Source organism: Helianthus annuus, chromosome 13 (assembly GCF_002127325.2).
Source record: "Helianthus annuus cultivar XRQ/B chromosome 13, HanXRQr2.0-SUNRISE, whole genome shotgun sequence".
Lineage (NCBI taxonomy): Eukaryota > Viridiplantae > Streptophyta > Magnoliopsida > Asterales > Asteraceae > Helianthus > Helianthus annuus.
In genome coordinates this window covers 170403046-170415536 of record NC_035445.2, presented here as the reverse complement: position 1 = coordinate 170415536, position 12491 = coordinate 170403046, and the positions used below count along the sequence as shown (strand labels likewise).

The following is a 12491-nucleotide window of genomic DNA, read 5'->3' as shown; positions in this document are numbered from 1 at the left end:
TTGTTGGTATATGATCTGCATCAAGTAAGGAGGAAAGAGGGATCTCACATGATGAACAAGTTTTTTTGTGGTCCATCGTGGTCTTCATTTGAGAACTTTGTGTTCTTGTTAACTAGCGCGAATGTAATTTATTGTTGTAGTATTATTGTTGGATTCGTGACTAATAGAGCAAAATTCATTTGGTTGGACTTTTGCATCATTTCATGGTATTCAAATTAATAGAACACAATGTTGTGACGTTGGATTGTTTGATGTCGTTTTTCCAATGACAAGGTATTCAGGGCAGGAAATGCTTTTCAATGACTATAGAGGAAACAAGAAGAATGTAAGGGTTATTTATTTGAAACAATCACTAGCAATAATAAACATGTAAGAAACAATTGCTATTTAATAAACATGTACCTCTAATCGTATTATATGCCGGGGACATGAGAGATAAGACTAAAGGGTATGGGGGTCGGCTGAGGCCCGGCTAGGACCGGCGTCGGTCCTCTACACCGCCCCCTGGGGCTCGGCTCGGCACAACCGGCACCCCACAGCCGGGGTAGCCGGTCCTCCCTCCTTCCTTCTCTCATATATACCTATACATACATACATATATATACACAAAGGGGTTCATCCCCCACCCTCTAGGTCCATCCTCTCCAAACCACTCCTACGTGGCGCCGACGTGGCAGCCCATCCCTTGAGGATGAGGCTCTCCATACCCCTTAGTCTAAGTGGTCAGTAGTGGGAGCCTCTTCCTCCACACCTTTCTTTCAATTTTGGCCTCCTTAAGTTAAACACGCATGCTGTCAATATCAATTCCCAAAGCAACTTTAAAAATGAAATCCAACATGAATAAACCCTGTGTTATATCATGAATGCGAATAGTCAAAACCAGGTCATTGTATTATGCAGTAGTCATATGTTGTTGACTGAAAGGAACTTACACTGCTAAAATCTCTCTGGGGTTAGCTAAATGCACGAGTTTTTTCCCATAATGGTGTTTGTGGATAAAATATTTACCAAAATGGTATTGTTACAAAAATATTTACTAAAATAGTGTTTTTGAAGATTTATTTATTTATCACTCCTAACCTTATTGGATAATTCAAATTCTTTGAATAACTATTAATTTAATCATGGTATTATGTCTCTCACCTAACTTATTTTCTTTAAAAATCTTAAAAAAAGCCTTTTTTCTTTTTTTATAAATCAAGTTCAGATTTTTTAGTCACTCGTTTTGTTGTTAACTTTTTTTTAAATCAAGTTTTAATGTCTGAGTTACACGACATTTATTCCCTCTATTAAAATAAGATAAATAAAATTTACATTTTAAGGTAAAAAAAATGTTTTTCTTTATTTATTTTTTTTTACAATGAAACAGTTTTTTTTTTTTTTTTTTTTTTTGAGAAATATAATATTATTCCACACGAGAAAGGGCAATTACAAAGCAATGGCAGGTAGTCGGGCAACAAGTTGCGCCGCCACCCCCTTTTTTTTACAATGAAACAGTTATTTTATCAAGTCGATATGCTAACTATCCCACTAATATGTATGTGGATACCTGTAATATCGTAACTTGACAAAAAATAATGCAATAAAATCAATAGGTTGTGTAGAAGAAAAAAAAGCACGAATAATATTCTGAAATGAGTTAAATTGCTTTTTAACAAGTCCTATCATCTAGAGTTTTAATATAATATTCAGTTTTTTATTAATTATATAGTTATGCGAGTATATGTGTATAAATAAAGTTCATGAGATCACACGAAGGTTTTTTTTATATAAGTAGGCTTGATTAAAAAAAAAAGCTTTTTTTAAGATTTAATAAACATAAGTTAAGTGAAAGATACAATACCATGATTAAATAATAGGTATTCAAATTATTAGAATTATCCAATGAGATTAGGAATGAGAAACAAAAGAATCTATTAAAAACACTATTTTGGTAAATACTTTTCGACCAACACCATTTTGGTAAATAATTTACCCACCAACACCATTATGGGAAAAAACTCCTAAATGCACTCCTATTTTTACTTTTCATACCTCCTTACTAAAAATAATAGTTTTAAAGTTGTCAAATTTCATCCGAACAAAAAATCTTATTTTTAGTGTGATACATAAATAATTGATACGCATATAATCCATACAAATATTTGATTAAGACTTGGTTACGTAATATTCATTTGAAATTTTTAAAGATTTTGGATAAGACCTTGCTATAAATTTTAATTAATTTTTTAAATGTTTAAAACTTACATAACGATACTTACTCAATTATAAAGATATATTATAAAATTTTGTGGCACGTCTTCCATTCTTTTTAGCCCTCGATTAGTTTTAGCCGTTCCATTTACATATCTATTTAATCTTTTTTTTAATGGCTAAACTTATATACTATGGATATTGAACCCATTACCTCCTACTATTCTATATCTTAACTAACTCATTAACACTATTGGGCTATTCCCAATGAATATTTAATCTATGAGTTAAATGCTTGGTTGGTCCCTGTGGTTTGCAAAAATTGCAGACTTGGTCCTAGTGGTTTACTAATTACACGTGTGGTCCCAAAACTTGTCAAAAATGCACTCGGTTGGTCCCCAGCCCTAACCTCAATTAAATTTGTCAGTTAACTATGTATGAAATGACTATATTACCCACAAAAATGAAATCAGAGACTTCATCTTTACAATGACAAAGACCACAACATCCACAGCCAAACACCCCATTTCCCCTCTCTTCTCTGGTGATCAAAGTCGGTCCCGGCCGACATTCCGACATCTAATTCGGCTAACATCCACAACACCCCTCACCTTCCCTCTCCGCCTTAAACTACCATAAACTACCACACCGGCACCTCACTCCCCTTTGCGGAAATAAAACGGCCGGCCACCACAGATCGGTGGTGGCGCACGGCAGTTCAGATATGAGAGAGAGAATCGGAGACGTGGCAAGAGAAGGGGCGACGCCATTCGCGGCGGCGACGGCTTGGTTCCGGCTGTTCAGGTCTCGAGTTGGGCTCCGGTTTACATTAAAACCCTTTTTTACATTAAAACCCTTTTGAGTTTTTCACTTTTAACATAAAACTTTTTATCTTTTTCAATTTAACCTTTACATTTTCTATTTTCAACTTTGTTTCTCTATACTTTTCACCTTTTGCAAGTTTTTCGTTTTACGTTTCGTTACACGTCTATTATTCTACGTTTGACAAGTTCGTTCCAATGCGGGGCCCTAGATCAACTTAGTTTTTTCTTTCTACATTTTACGTTTCGGTCTAATTTTTCGCATTAACACACCGCAACAGGCGTGCGTGATTCAACGATTTTACTTATGTTTTTCGTTCAAGGTTGTTTTTCGCATTAACACACCGCAACAGGCGTGCGTGAATACCCAACCGAGAGCGAAAGCATTCAAAGCCAAAACCATATGAATTCATAAAGCATGTTAAAAGTCTAAATTGGTAAAACAAGTAACAATCCCTATCTGAAAATTGATAACCAATTATAGCACAGGCCTTGCATAATTTTCAAAAACTGGTATCGATGATGCAAACAGTGAGTTGGATGTGAAAATTTCCGACAAAAGACTAGTAGATTATGTAACAAGTTCTTACAAGACAAAAGGTGTTGCAAGTTCCTTTTTTGGTCCCACTCTCAAGTAGTAAGTAGTCAAGGATTATTGATAGAAACCACATGCTCTCTTTCCTCATGCAAAAAGTAGTCAAGGATTATTAGAAAGAGTGCAATAAATTCTCAAAAATTCTAGATAAGGAAGTAAATAATATAAGGATCCCAATAAATCTCCTTAATTTGAAAAGTAGATCAATATATACCTTGAAAGAAAGTTGAAAAAAGGCATTAAATCAATCACATATTTTTCCTAATAACTCATTTGCCATACGTAAAATTTGTTGTCTGAATGAAAACAAAACAACCTATTTAATTTATGCATATTGAAAGAGTCATAAGTGTATTTAATTAAACAAGTACCATTAGTAGTCTCTTGTGTTAATTGATGCAGGGGATACGAGAGATGATGGGCCTGCAGACTATAGTGAGAGCCTCTTCCATTACATCTTTCTTCTGGATTTCAGCATCCACGGGTTTCCATCCATACTTGGACGGTCTATGATAAAAAATACATTTTAACAAGGTGAGAGATTCTATAGCCCAAGGTTGTTGGTAATCAACGACATAATTGATTGAATTGAAAGAATAAGAACAAGAATTAACAAATGAATTTAACGCAAACTAGATTTCTGATTACTGAATGATGTTTGACAATTGTTCCCTACTTATACGTAGTGAACCGGCGTGAAACAATCGACGCAGCGATTGAGATATACTGATGTACTTAAATGACACCCTAAACCCATTACATAATAAACTATAGACCTTAAACATACTTTACAAAGATAGCGCTTATACCTTTGCCTGGCAAAATGAGCGGGTCAGATTGGGTGTAGTGACGGATCAAAACGGGTTCGGGTCAGAACGGGTCATGTTAAGGAAAGGGTCATTTTGGTTTGGGTCAGATTGGGTTTAGATCAGAATGGGTTCGTTCAGATTGGGTTTGGGTTAGAACAGTCATTTTACAGATTGATGTCTGCACCCAGCAGCAATAGAATCTCTATTCCCTACGGTAAAATCTTTGCTTTCTTAAATAAAATAGAAATTGAAATTGTAACAGATGTTGAATAGAAATTCATTTTAATTGAAAAACTAAAATTCAGTTAAACTTTGCTTTCTTAAATAAAATAGAAATTGAAATTGTAACAGATGTTGAATAGAAATTCATTTTAATTGAAAACAGTTTTATTTTGGAAAAAAAAATAGCAAATAAACACAAATCAAATATTAAAACATACTAATTGAGAAAAGAACAACCAACGATCGTTTCTTCCAGCAAAGCAGCGACAATTCATAATTCATGCGGTTTCAATTCAGTAATCGATCCACCTGATCTCTCGCATATGTCGACCCGTTTGGGTTCAAAACTGTCGGCCATTGAGTGATCATTTACACACTCACAGGTTACACCATTGATCCGTTACGACCTCCGCATAACATCGAAACACCATCGTTTAATATGTTACCAACTTTATGGTGGTCGGCGTCGCTAGTTTACCGGAACACAGAGATAGTGCGTAAAGGAGACGAGAGTAGAGGAGAATCTGTAAGCTTCTAATATGGTGGTTTGGTGAGATTTTTCTAAGAACTAATTTTGTGTGAGAGTGACGATCTCAGGTTTAGAGAGAAGAAAAAGAAAAGCTTTTGTTTCTTTTAATTCCAAAACCCGATATTTTTTCTAACTAGTTCCACCTGTCTCTTTTTTCTTCTCAACCCACTAACCCGTTCCACCCGTTTGTTTCTTTTAATTCCAAACCTAATTTGACCCGTAAAATCTTTTTTAGGGTGACCCAGCCGGACCCATTGATTACTAAAAAGAAACCCAAATCAACCCATGGTGATTTAAAAAAAGACCCAAAACGACCCATTTTATGCATGTGGGCCAGAATTGCCCGCTCTACTAATACCCCTTTACTCGAACAATCTTGTATCCACCGCTGGGTGAAGCAAGTCATATATTTCATCTTTGCTCTTTTACCTCTCCTACTTTGACTATAATGGTCAAAACCAAAATTTTCCAAAATAAAAATTGATATGAATACATTAAAATTTTCTAAGAAAAACTTAATACGTATGCATGTTAAAACAAACCTTATTTAAGGCAAGCTCATTGAAGCTCCTGCAGAATGTGCAATTTTGCCACCAGAAGATATAGATTGCTTCTTACCAGATTTTGCCCTTACTACATGAAAAAGGTAGGATTTTTAGCATTTTGCCCAACTCACCATACAAAACACTAAACAGGCAGCAGGGCAGTTTAGTCATACGACAAAGAATTTCAAGTAGAAGTGAAACTAAGAGAACTAAAACTGCGTATAAGAGCTTGTTGCCTTGATACCATATTATATTATCTCGTACACAAAATTTCGTCCGAAACTTGTGAATGTCAAGATGGGTCGATTTGGTTTGTTTTTTCACTTTGTCTATCTCAAACTGATAGAATATATAAGGGCATATGGCTTTTAAGTTTTAACTTTATTATATGAATGATTTATAATAATTAGTGATTTGACATCACTGGGATAGTCAGTTTACCACTTAGAGTAGTAACTAATTGACTTATCAAACATTGAGTAACCTATCTTTCTATTCGTTTATTCTAATTTCAGTGAAGCGGGTCTTACAACGAGCATCTACATTCCATCATCTTAATAGCAAAAACAACTATGACCTGCTATTCAGGTAAAATCTCTAGCATTAGAACACCAAAATAAAGTAGAATTATCTAATTGGAACAATAAATTTTATCAGTGATCTAATTGGAACACTCCTAAAACTTCATTACTATTCTGTGGCATATTCCCTTTATAATAATTTAATCTTTTCTTACAATACTTTTCACTTGGACATTTAAACGAACACTTGGCGTGCAAACATTTTGACATCATATATTATACTAACCATTATAATCAAGCATAACCCATCAAGTTCATAATAATCATACACTACCTATTAATCAAGAAACCTAACCAAATTTATACACAACACAAAGAATTGAAAACAATTAAACATTCTTGATTCACATGACGTACCTTTATTTCTAACATCCAATGTGAAGCCATATTTTAGAGTGGAATGTCAATGGAGCACATCTTGATTCACTGAAGAAATCTAACTACAGCTGACCGAATGAAACATTAATGATGTGATTGTAGGTTTGAGAAACAGAGAAAGATATAAACATCAATTCAGGTTTGGTTCTCCTACCCGAGAACCATGGAACCGAACTGATGGAGAACCGGAACCGAGGTATTAGATAGGGTATTGTTTTCGGGTATCAGTTTATACTGTTTTCGGGTATCGGGTCGGTTCGGTTCCTAATCGGGTCGCTTCTTGGCATTTGCTCACAACTTTAGAGCATTCACATCCGTTCCACTAAATTCTTTGTGTGGAGTTTTTATAATATAAAAAGTATAAAGAGTGGTTGTGAGTGGAGGAGAGAGAAAATGTTACTGTTCATCTGTATATTTGGGGGACACTGTTCACCCCCTATAATTTTTTAATATATTTTGAAAGTGGTTGTGTGTGGAGGAGAGAGAAAAGGTAATGATAAAGGTATAAATAAATATTATATAATTGAAAAGGAGAGAGAAAATGTAGTGTTTTTTAGTGTAATTTAGGATGAAAATATGATGGAATGGATGTGAATGCTCTTAAGCAAGGCTAAAGTGAGTCTCCTGCGCTAAGCAGGAGTAGGTCTTTGGTCAGTGCGCCCGCAAAGTAAGGGAGGTTAAGACTTTTCTTACATAGACGGAAGTTTCACTTCAAGCTAATGCATAATTAAGAGAGACTTTCACTATGCTAAAGTGCAGTGGGCTAGCTTTAGTTTGCCTGGTCTGGTATCTTGAGCTCCCTTAATAACTTTTTTTATGATTAATTTAGTGAAACGAAGGTAGTTAAGAGGAGCTTTGTAACTCCAAAATCTAAATTCCCTGTCCCATTTTCTTTGTATATAATATGTTTATCAATCCAATGACCTCGTTATCAACACAGCCGACACTGAGGTGAGCGGGGAGGACCAACGGCCAGGGCACATTAATAAAATATTATATATATTTAAAAAAATAGAAAACCCATATAAAACATAAACTTATATTTTAGGCCCATTTAAAACTATGGATCTCAAAATTTATAACTTAAGCTCGTTAGGTATTAGCCCAATACCCATTTTGGTTTCAAATTAATAATAATCATAATAATAATAACATCAATGAGTGGCAAAATAAGTTTACATTATCTATTTCGTTAAGGCCTGAGGGGCACGTATTTTCCGGGCTTGGACAGAGAACCTGCATTCTCAGGTTCGGCCCCTGGTTATCAGTTTGAACTTGAAAAGTTTTTATTATAGAGGAGGTAAAGGGGAAAAAACACGAAACCTAGTTAGAGCACAAAACAAAAACCAAATTTAAACCAATCGAGTTCCCACCTGCCACAACGTGCGGGATTAATCACACTAGTATAAACAAAATGACCACTGATGTTACAGGTTTCGAAAACAAGGGGGTATTTCTGTAAGTTTTAAAATGGGAGAACAAAATTTGTAGCTTTGACAAAACCATAAGAACAAATCGTGAACTTTACGCTAACTCTTACCTTTTCACAGTTCCAACCACAATTTGCACATTGGCTTGGAATTATTAGAGTATAACTTGCAAATTCGTTTGTAGAAAACTGGTTGAGTGTTCGTTGTTTTGTTGTACTCTGTTTGTTTGTTGATGCTCTGTATTTATCTCTGCTAATTTTAACATAAAAGGGATTAAACAAACTGAAATCCAAATAATAAAATTGGCAACCAGTTAGGGAATGTATGATACAGCATTCAAAGCCAAAACCTTGAAAGAAAGTTAAAAAAAGGCATTAAATCAATCACATATTTTTCCTAATAACTCATTTGCCATGCCGTAAAATTTGTTGTCTGAATGAAAACAAAACAACCTATTTAATTTATGCATATTGAAAGAGTCAAAAGTGTATTTAGTAAACAAGTACCATTAGTAGTCTCTTGTGTTAATTGATGCAGGGGATACAAGAGATGATGGGCCTGCAGACTATAGTGAGAGCCTCTTCCGTTACACCTTTCTTCTGGATTTCAGCATCCAAGGTTGGTGGTAATAAACGACACAATTGATTGAATTGAAAGAATAAGAACAAGAATTAACAAATGAATTTAACACAAACTAAATTTCTGATTACCGAATGATGTTTGACAATCGTTCCCTACTTATACATATTGAACCTGCGTGAAACAATCGATGCAGCAATTGAGATATACTGATTTACTTAAATGACACCCTAAACCCCTTACATAATAAACTATAGACGTTAAACACACTTTACAATGATAGCGCTTATACCTATGCCTGGCAAAATGAGCGGGTCGGATTGGGTGTAGTGACGGATCAAATCGGGTTCGGGTCAGAATGGTGCGGGTCAACACGGGTCATGTTAAGGAAAGGGTCATTTGGGTTCGGGTCAGAATGGTGCGGGTCAACACGGGTCATGTTAAGGAACGGGTCATTTTACAGATTGATGTCTGCACCCAGCAGTAATAGAATCTCTATTCTCTACGGTAAAATCTTTGCTTTCCTAACTAAAATAGACATCGAAATTGTAACAGATGTTGAATAGAATTTCATTTTAATTGGAAAACTAAAATTCAGTAAAACTTAAAAGAAAACAGTTTATTTTGGGAAAAAAAAAGCAAATAAACACAAATCAAATATTCAAACATACTAATTGAGAAAAGAACAACCAGTGATCGCTCCAGCTGATCTCTCGCATATGTCAACCCGTTTGGGTTCGTAACTGTCAGCCATTGAGTGATCATTTACACACTCACCGGTTACACCATCGATCCGTTACGACCTCCGCATAACATCGAAACACCATCGTTTAATATGTCACCAACTTAATGGTTGTCGGCGTCGCTAGTTTACCGGAACACAGAGATAGTGCGTAAAGGAGACGAGAGTAGAGGAGAATCTGTAAGCTTCTAATATGGTGGTTTGGTGAGATTTTTCTAAGAACTAATTTTGTGTGAGAGTGACGATCTCAGATTTAGAGAGAAGAAAAAGAAAAGCTCTTGAGAAAAAAACCCGAGATTTTTTCTAACTAGTTCCACCTGTTTCTTTTTTCTTCTGAACCCAATAACCTGTTCCACCCGTTTCTTTTTAATTCCAAACCCAATTTGACCCGTAAAATCTTTCTGTATTTTAGGGTGACCCAGCCGGACCCATTGATTACTAAAAAGAAACCCAAATCAACCCATGGTGATGTAAAAAAAGACCCAAAACGACCCATTTTATGCATGTGGGCCAGAATTGCCCGCTCTACTAATACCCCTTTACTCGAACAATCTTGTATCCACAGCTGGGTGAACCAAGTCATATATTTCATCTTTGCTCTTTTACCTCTCCTACTTTGACTATAATGGTCAAAACCAAAATTTTCCAAAATAAAAACTGATATGAATACATTAAAATTTTCTAAGAAAAACTTAATATGTATGTATGCATGTTAAAACAAACCTTATTTAAGGCAAGCTCATTGAAGCTCCTGCAGAATGTGCAATTTTGCCACCAGAAGATATAGATTGCTTCTTACCAGATTTTGCCCTTACTACATGAAAAAGGTAGGATTTTTAGCATTTTGCCCAACTCACCATACAAAACACTAAACAGGCAGCAGGGCAGTTTAGTCATACGACAAAGAATTTCAAGTAGAAGTGAAACTAAGAGAACTAAAACTGCGTATAAGAGCTTGTTGCCTTGATACCATATTATATTATCTCGTACACAAAATTTCGTCCGAAACTTGTGAATGTCAAGATGGGTCGATTTGGTTTGTTTTTTCACTTTGTCTATCTCAAACTGATAGGATATATAAGGGCATATGGCTTTTAAGTTTTAACTTTATTATATGAATGATTTATAATAATTAGTGATTTGACATCACTGGGATAGTCAGTTTACCACTTAAGAGTAGTAACCAATTGACTTATCAAACATTGAGTAACCTATCTTTCTATTCGTTTATTCTAATTTCAGTGAAGCGGGTCTTATAACGAGCATCTACATTCCATCATCTTAATAGCAAAAACAACAATGTTGATGAAGATTGCTGTTTACAGTAATGTGTTTTTTTTAAAGTTACTTCACAGCTTTGTCATACTACCCCCAATATGGATTGATTAGGTTGAAAACAGAGACATACACATACATACATACATACGTATAAATTGAACCAATAAACCGGTTGGTACATACATGAACACATATAGATATGTGACCATGAGTCTGTAAAGAAATTGAAGAACAAATTCATGTAAAGAAACAGGCATTACACTAATAAGCGATAGTACTACATGAACGAAATACACAATCACCTTTAATCAGCATTGTTTAGTGGCCTCTATAAATAGTTAAAATCAATATGTAAAACCAGCAGCAACACTTGATGAACAAAATAGAGAACGACATTTAATTAAGTTAGGTTAAAGCGAACTTACATTAACGCCGTTTCGATTTCGTTGGAAGTAGTTCCGGTGGTGGAAGAAGTGTGTTGTGATGCTGAAAGCAATTCGATGAAACGGAAGGAACCTATGAAGCTCGAAGATCGAATATTTATTGGCTTAGGTTTATTAGGTTCGTCTGAATCGGCAACGACGGCAGGGTGGCCGGAAGTGAACTCCGTTCGTCTCCTAAAGGGGAACTGGTTTGAGTCGCATAGGGCAATTAGGTTGGGCCAAGTCCAACTTGTTAAACAAAGTCACTTAAGCCCAACTTAATATACTTTAGGGAGCTAATTAAAAGAGTAAATTGTTATTTTAGTCCCTGAGTTTTGTCCAAACTTATTATTTTAGTCTAAATAGTTTTTTTTTGTCTTTATGTACCTGACTTTCCCTTTTGTTGCCATTTTGATCACATACACTAACTCCATCTTTAACCAAGGGTATTTTGGGAATTTTCATTTTAAATGTTTTCAATTGCCATTTTGATCCAATTCCAAAAAATCAAAAAAATTCCAAAAAATCAAAAAAATTTCAAAAAATTCTGAAAAATAATAATAATTCTGAAAAATCATAAAAATTCTAAAAATTCTGAAAAATCAATATGTGAAACCAGAAACACTTGATGAACAAAATAGAGAACGACATTTAATTAAGTTAGGTTAAAGCGAACTTACATTAACGCCGTTTCGATTTCGTTGGAAGTAGTTCCGGTGGTGGAAGAAGTGTGTTGTGATGCTGAAAGCAATTCGATGAAACGGAAGGAACCTATGAAGCTCGAAGATCGAATATTTATTGGCTTAGGTTTATTATGTTCGTCTGAATCGGCAACGGCGGCAGGGTGGCCGGAAGTGAACTCCGTTCGTCTCCGAAAGGGAACTGGTTTGAGTCGCATAGGGCAATTAATTAATGATTAGGTTGGGCCAAGTCCAACTTGTTAAACAAATTGTTAAACAAAGTCACTTAAGCCCAACTTAAAATTACTAGGGTATAGGGAGGAAAAAAAACTACTTTTTTTGTAATTGGTTTTAAACTGGCCCGAAAGGACGGGTTGTTATCGGTTTTGGAATCTATACTTTGAGACTGGTTAAACCCGAACCAAATTGGTTAAACCCATTTTTGGAACCAATCTTTTTTCCCCTCAAAAACCAATTCAAAGAGAAGCCGGTTTTGACTTTTGTTGACTCAAATCTGAACTGATTTGGAAAAAAAAACATATGAAAATAAAGTAAGGGATAACGGCGGCATAGTGACCGGAAGTGGACTCCATTTGTCTCAAAAGGAGGGAGAAGATTTCAAGTGGTTTTAAGTCACATAGGCCATTGCTGATTAACTTGGGCCAAGTCCAGCTTCTTAAACAAGTC

The 12491-nt window shown here is 35.2% G+C and overlaps 1 long non-coding RNA gene across 1 annotated transcript; it reads right to left on the bottom strand.

Annotated features, from left to right (window-relative positions):
- Positions 1 to 3849: 3849 nt before the first annotated feature.
- LOC110897649 lies at positions 3850 to 11322 on the bottom strand. Its single transcript, XR_002568835.2, has 8 exons — positions 11128 to 11322; positions 10148 to 10238; positions 8814 to 8856; positions 8610 to 8702; positions 8214 to 8352; positions 6653 to 6741; positions 5712 to 5802; positions 3850 to 4116 (listed from the first exon to the last, which is right to left on the bottom strand). It is a non-coding gene; the product is annotated as an uncharacterized LOC110897649 (long non-coding RNA).
- Between the last annotated feature and the right edge of the window lie 1169 nt (positions 11323 to 12491).